This window comes from Urocitellus parryii, chromosome 2 (genome assembly GCF_045843805.1).
Source record: "Urocitellus parryii isolate mUroPar1 chromosome 2, mUroPar1.hap1, whole genome shotgun sequence".
Taxonomy (NCBI): Eukaryota; Metazoa; Chordata; class Mammalia; order Rodentia; family Sciuridae; genus Urocitellus; species Urocitellus parryii.
In genome coordinates, this window is record NC_135532.1 from 141,444,747 (window position 1) to 141,452,808 (window position 8,062).

Below are 8,062 nucleotides of genomic sequence, written 5' to 3' on the forward strand. Positions count from 1 at the left end.
GGGTTCCACCAGTTACATAGCCTGTCTTGCCCATGTGTGATCATTACAATGGGATCAGACAGATTGGGGTTCAGACAATTTGAGCTTAACTCCTTGCTAACTGTGAGGGCATGAGTAAATTCCCACTTAACTCTCTGAGCCTCAGTGTCCTCACCCATTAAGTGAGGAAACTTTCTCACTATGAAAAATGCTTAAGTGGAAAAACACAATTTAAAGAACTACCTTGGTGAAAATGGATAGACCTTGAGAATATTATGTTAATCAAAATAAGCCCAACTCAGGAGGTTAAGGGTTATGTTTTCTTTCATAGGTGGAAGCTTGGAGAGGTAAAAGGAAAAGAAAGGTGGGGGTGGGGATCTCATGAAAATCAAAGGGAGATCAATAGAATAGAGGAAAGAGACCAGAGGAGGGAGGAGGGAAGTGCTGGAAGATGATAAGATGATATTGGCCAAATTGTTATACATATTGTTCAGTTGTGTTTCTCTCTCTCTTTTTTTTTTGGCGGGGCGGGGGGATCCAATCCAGGACCTTGTGAATGCAAGGAAAGCACTCTACCAACTAAGTTATATCTCTAGCCCTTTATATATTGTTCAATTGTGTGTGTGAATGTATGAATTTGTAACAACAAATCCCACTGTTACATACAACTAGAATGCATCAATAAAAAATGAGGAAAGGTTAAAAAAAAAAAAAGAAAAAAAAAAAACACCTTGGTGCTAGGCACACAATGGATACCTAGCCAACCAGCCAACCATCTCTCCAAAAGAGTAAAAAACATTTCCTCTTTTGCTATTTGTACAAGGCATTGTGTTCGGCTGTGTTTAGGGTGCAGAGTTGAAAGTAATGTGTTCCCAAATAGTTCATAAAGGCTCCTGCTCCCACACTGGTTCCTGCCAACAGAATTCAAACACAGTATCAATTAGGGGACAGGTTATTATTTGCTTTGGGGTAGGAAGGAGGTAAGAGGAAAGAAAGTTATAACATTTAGGGATAAAAAGGTGAGTTTGTGATTTGAATCTTAGAGAAAACTTGACAGGCAGCTCTGACCAGAGTAATCTTATTTTGATAAATGCCCCCAGGAGAAAGAGGGTGATAATATGGGCAAAGAGAGACTGAAGAAGAACAGGAAGGGAGCCGTCCAAATTACTTACCCAAGAGACAAGAGCAGAATTGGATCTAATACTGGATAACATATAAAATGTTAACACTTGCATTGTCAAACCGAGCAGTCAGTTTTAAGTCATCAAAGATTTCTGGGTTTAGCTACAACAGTTTTTTTTTTTTTTTTTTTCAGGTTAAGCATGAAAGCAGGCAGACTAGCAATGCAAATACACAAGGAAATTTACCATCTTGGTTTAATAAACGAGTTTATGTGCAGTGTTGAACCAGCGCAACTTCCTTAATCCAGTATCTGATGAAGGAGCAAGGAGAGAAGAATTAATTTACCACACACTAATTAAAGAGGGGTATGCACTGTATATACGGTGAAAGTCTCTGAAATGAATATTTGATAAACAATATCTGGTAAATTAAAAACCTGAAATGTTAAATTAAATGCAAATTAAAAATCTGGAATGTTAAATTAATTAAATACAGAAAACTGCATCAAATAACATTACAGGTCTCAGTTAAATCAGGGAAGGGGAAAAAAAAAAAGCCAAGTTACTCAGCATCACATCTTGCCAGTGTGCACTCCTGATTCACCTGTTGGGAATAAATAAGGGTGCCAAGAGCTTTGGCTTTATTTGTGAATTTACATATTGCATTCACAACCATTTCTGGGTACGTTTTACTTTTGAAGCTAGCTGGGGAATAAAATGGACTTTTTTATTTTATGCCAGATTTATTCAAATCACTGAATTCTCTTCCAGCTTGAGATAAAAATGGCTAAATTGCTATGCAAAGGATACCCTCCAATGCAGTAATTCACACTGAGCTCACGTTTAAAGTGCAGAAGAGCAGGCACAGAGAATCAGGCTCAGAGTGCTCCTGGAGACCTGACTTTGGCCTTGGCTTTGTAGTGGGGAAAGACTGAAATTCCCCAGTTGTCCTGTAGGCATGAGCCCCATTGCCATGGAAGGGAGTGTACTGGCTGGAGGTCAGTCATGATTCCTTGGATTCTTGAGACAGAGATGCCTGTAGCCAGATATGGTGGTGCACACTTGTGATTCCTGCTACTCAAGAGGCTGAGCAGGAGGATTGCAAATACAAGGACAGCTCAGGCAATTTAGTAAGATCCTGTATCAAAAGAAAATATAAAGATATGGATGTGCCATATGTGGTGGCACATGCCTGTAATCCCAACAGCTGGGGAGGATGAGGCAGTATTGCAAGTTCAAAGCCAGCCTTAGCATTGGCAAGGCACTTAGCAACTCAACGAGAACTTGTCTCTAAATAAAATACAAAATAGGGTTGGGGATGAGGTTCAGTGGTTGAGTGCCACTAAGTTCAATCCCCAGTAACCCCTGCCAAAAAAAAAAAAAAGAAGAAAGAAAGAAATGGACATAATTTTCCTATGTTCGTATACGAATACACAACCAGTGAAACTCCCTATCATGTACAACCACAAGAATGAGATTTTAACTAGAATAAGTTATATTCTAAGCCGGGCCAGGTGGCACATGCCTGTAATCCCAGTGGCTCTGGAGACTGAGGCAGGAAGATCAAAAGTTCAAAACCAGTCTCAGCAACAGCAAGGCGCTAAGCAACCCAGGGAGACTTTGTCTCTAAGTAAAATGCAAAATAAGGCTGGGAATGTGGCTCAGTGGCTGAGTGGCCCTGAATTCAATTCCCGGTATTCCACCCCCCAAAAAGAATGAGTTATACCCCATGTATGTATAATATGTCAAAAATAGACTCTACTATCCTGTATATAAAAAAAGAACAAATTTGAAGAAAAAGAATACACACACACACACACACACACACACACACACACACAAACAAACAAAAACATGCTGGAGATGTGCCCAGTTGTGGAGCACCTAGGTTCAATCCTAGCATGTTCAAGAACCTGGATTCAATCCCCAGTACTTGGAGAACAAAATACAATGGTGTGTGTGGGGGGACAGGGTTGCGGTGGGAAGGAGAGAGAATAGGAGATGCCTATAAACCTTGTCTTCTGACTCTTGATTTCCACACAGAATCAACCCTAGTTGGTCTCTTGGATTTAAAACTCTGCCCTGTTTCTGATCATTGAGCAATTCTGGGTAAAGCACAAATTTCTCCTTTCCTCCTTTTCCCTGCCTAGATGAAGGTCCTAATGCGGACACCTCAGACAGCTGCTGGGGGGATTAACACATTGCCATGAGTGTCTCCTTCGTTTTGTTCTAACTTCTTCAGGGCAGCCAGCATTCTAAAGCTGTCAGGAACCAGAGGAGTTTTTTTTTCAGACTGAGTCTCCGGGTATCTATGTTATGAACTTGAGATATAGAATTTTGATTTCTGGAAGAAAAAGAATAAGGTGTATTTAAAGAATGGCAAACTTTAGGGATTGGATTATCTCACCTTTCTTTGGGCCACATAGAACCTCATATATGTATCCCTGTTTGGGCACTTGTTCTCTAAGGCAACTGTTTTAAAAATCGTATGAAATCATAAAAATTACTTAAAGTAATAACAGTAAATATGAAAACATTCTCTATAAAATAATTCAAACAAAACAACTCTCAACTCAGATGGGACTCTCAACTACAACTCTCCACTGCAACTCTCAACTCGGATGCTCCCTTACCATGGGGTTTGTGTGGACCCTTCTAAGCCTTTACATGTCTTACATATGCATAACCCTATAGAAAAGTCTTTTTATTTTTGTGCTGGGGATTAAACCTAGAGGCCGTTTACCACTTACATCTCTAGTTCCTTTTATTTTTGACCCTGGATCTCTCTAAGTTGTTGAGGGTTTTGCTAAGCTGCTGAGACTGGCTTCAAACTTGCAATCCTCCTGCCTCAGCCTCTTGAGTTTCTGGGGTTACAGGCATGAGTCTGGCAAAAACAATGTTTTCAAGTAAAAATATTTTGTTTGCATAGTTTTGTGTGCACCTATCATTTTTGCAACTTGCCATTTTTTTTACAACTGTATAATGTGTTGAAGAGTCTTATGTCATTGAATTAAGGATCTATTTTATTCTAAACTGCTGCACAGAAGGTGCAGCTGTGTCATAACTTATGTAATTACTTCTATATCTATGGCACTTTAGCTTTTTCTAGTTCTCCACTAACATTAAGCTGCATTCATTGGCCATGTCCCTGTTTTTGTTTTTTTGTTTTTTTTTTTTTTATGGTTCTAGGGATCAAACCCAGGGTCTCATGCATGCTAGGCAATCACTATACCTTTGAGCTAGACCTCCAGGCCCTTTGTTTTTCATTTTATTTTGTAACAAGTTCTTACTAAGTAGCCCAAGTGGCCTCGAACTTGCAATCCTCCTACCTCAGCCTCCTGGGGAACTGACAGTACAGATTGAATTACAGTGCCAGTTGGCCATGTTCTTTTGTTTAGTTTCTAAAGAAGTGTGCAGAAAAATGGAGTCTAGGGAGAACATATTAAAAATGTTCTTGATGGTCAGACGCGGTGGCTCACACCTGTAATCCCAGCTGCTTAGAAGGCAGACACAGGAGGATCACAAGTTCAAAGCTATCCTCAGCAATTTATCGAGGCATTAAGCAACTCAATGAGACCCTGTCTCTAATAAAATACAAAATAGGGTAGGGATGTGGCTCAGTGGTAGAGTGCCCCTGAGTTCAATCCCTGGTACATGCCCCCACTCCCCAAAAAACCAAAAATTAAAACAAAACAAAAACAACAAAACAAAACAAAACAAAATGTTCTTGATGCTGCTGATTTGCCTTTGGAAATGGATGGACCACATTATACTCCCACCAGTGATATATAAAAGTATTTGTTTTCCTACAAAGTTGAAACTGAATTCCATATGTATCCTACCTATCTATTGCCAATCTGAATTTACTATTGCTGCTGCTGCTACTATTAAAAAAGTAATTTGCCCTCATTTGCATTTCTCTGAATACCAAGAAGGCCAAGTAACTTTTGTAGTTACAGTCATAGTTGTACATAATGATGGGATTTGTTGTTGCATATTCATACATGCACACAATATAACAATATAATTTGGCCAATATTAATCCCTAACATTTCCCCTTTCCCTCCCCTCTCTTGGTCCTTTTCCTCTATTTGATCTCCCTTTAGTTTTTATGAGATTTCTGTGCTCTGCACCCCAACCTTTCTTTTCCTTTTCTCCTCTAGCTTCCACATATGAGAGAAAACATAACAACTCTTGAACTTCTGACTTTGGTTTATTTTGCTTAACATAATGGTCTCAAGTTCTATCCATTTTCCTATAAATGACATAATTTCATTTTATTTTTCTTTATGGCTGAATAAAACCTCACTGTGTGTATGTATGTGCATGGGCGTGTGTGTGTGTGTGTGTGTGTGTGTGTGTACATGATATTTTCTTGATCCATTCATCCATTGATGGGCATCTAGGTTATAATGGACACCAAAATTTGGCTGTTGTAAATTGTGCTGCTATAAACGGGGGTATGCCTGTATCACTGTATTGTGATGACTTTAATTCTGTAGTATAAATACTGAGTGTGGCATAGCTGAGTCATATGGTGGTTCAATGTCTAGTCTTTTGAGGAATCTCCAGACTGATGTCCACAGTGGTTGTACAAATTTACAGTCCCACCAACAATGAAAAAGTGTTTCTTTTTCTCGACATCCTAACTGGCATTTATGATTGTTGTTTGGATTTTGATGACTGTCATTTTGACTGGCATGAAGTTAAATATCAGTGTAGTTTTAATTTACATTTCCCTAATTGCTAATCATGCTGAACATTTTTTTTTCTATATTTGTATTTCTTCTTTTGAGAAGTGTCTATTTCATTTATTTGCCCATTTATTAATTGATTTTTTTTGGTGTTAATTTTTTGAGTTCTTTATACATTCTAGATATTAATTCTTTGTCAGAAGAGTAGCTAGCAAAGATTGTCTCCTGTTCTGTAGTTCTTTCTTCACATTCCTAATTGTTTCTTTTGCTTTATAATTTGATGCTGACCCATTTATTAACTCCTGGAATTATTTCCTAAGCTTTATTGAGAAAGCTATTTCTTGTGCCTGTATGCTGGAGTGAGTGTTGATGAAGTTGCCTCGTCTCTGGTCTAATACCTAGGTGTTTGATCTATTTTGAGTTGATTTTTGTGCAGGGTGAGAAATAAGGGTCTAATTTTGTTCTTCTGCATATGGAGAACCAGTTTCCCCAGGACCATTTGTTAATGAGGCTGCCTTTTCTCCAATGTATGTTTTTGGCATATTTGTCAAGGATCAGATGACTGTAGATGTGTGAATTTGTCTGTCTTCTATTCTGTACCCTTGGTCTACATGTCTGTTTTTACACGAGTACCATGCAGGTTTTGTAACTATAGCTGTGTGGTATAATTTGAAGTCAGATATTGTGATACCTCCAGCAGTGTTTTTTAGGCTTAGAATTAGTCAAGGAACTTTTTTTTTTTTTTTTTAAATCAACCTCTTATATTTTCTCTTTCATCAAGTGTCTGTTCATGTATTTACTTAAATTTTATTTTTTACTTTTTATTTTGAGATGCTGGGAATCAATCCAGGGTCTTAGGGCATGATTGGCAGGTGCTACTAAACTACACTGCCAGTCCCATGTTTAACTTTTCAATTGAGTCACTTTTCTTTTTCTTGAGTGATTGGTTTATAGTTCTTTATTTATTCTAGATGTTTATCTGGTGTTACAAAGAGTCCCCATTTTGCTTTTCTTTTGTGTGTGTGTGTGTGTGTGTGTGTGTGCATGTATTGCCTTTTTTGTTGCTTTTGCAGTGCTGGGGAAAGAGCCCATGGCTTCATATATTCTATATGGTGTTTTAAAGGTAGACTAATTTTTATGATAGTTAGAATGATAATTCTATGATAATAGAATAATCTATAATAATAATTCTATCAGCATAGGATAACTCTAGTATAAGACTAGTATCATAATTCTATGATAATAATTCTATTATCATAGATTGTCCTATGATAATAGAACTTATTATTTTTACTTAAAATATTAAAATTTGTGTACTGCAATTATTTGTTGACATGTCTTCTCTGCACCAATAGATGACAAATTTCTTTTTTCTTTTTTTTTTTTTAAATATTTATTTATTTATTTTTAGTTCTCGGCAGACACAACATCTTTGTTGGTATGTGGTGCTGAGGATCGAACCCGGGCCGCACGCATGCCAGGCGAGCGCGCTACGGCTTGAGCCACATCCCCAGCCCCGACAAATTTCTTGATACCAGATAATCTGCTCTATTTATTTCTATGTTTCTAGTGCTTAGTGCACTGCCTGGCACATGTGTTTCATAAATGTTTATGAATAAAAGAAAAAAATGAATGAGTAAAGTAAATCAAGAAGGATTTCAGAATTGCAAACGTCTACCACAATATGATTTTGATTGACATAAAGTAAAGTTGAGGTGAAGAATGGTATTGTTAGAAATGTTGTTACTGAAATAAAAGAATATTGTACCAGTGGTTCTATTTCTGATTCTATTTTATTCAACACTTAAAAAAAAGAATGATTTGGGGTCGGGGGTGTAGCTCAGGGGTGGAGATCATGTTGAGCATGGGAGGACAAGGGCTTGATCTCTAGCCCCACACATACACATGAAGGAATGAGTTGTGTGAAATCTCAGCAGGTCTCCTTGGGAGACTTGCAGAATATAAAATATAAATAGTTAATATAACTGTGATTAATTCAAGATCCAAAATTATCTTATAAGTAGGTGAAAGTATTGGTTGAGGAAAAATCTCCCAAGATAAAGATTTCTGGAGAACCAACATTGTTGGTGTGCCTTTCTTGCTCTTTCAGTAAACAGTAAAATAGTTAATTGAGACACCTCTGCTGTCAAGGTACTCAGGGAAATTTCTGATTTTAGATATAAATCTGAGGCAGAAGTCCATATTAGAGATTACCTGCTGGGGGGACAATATACAGTAAAAAAGATGTGCAGCTGGGCACCGTGGCAT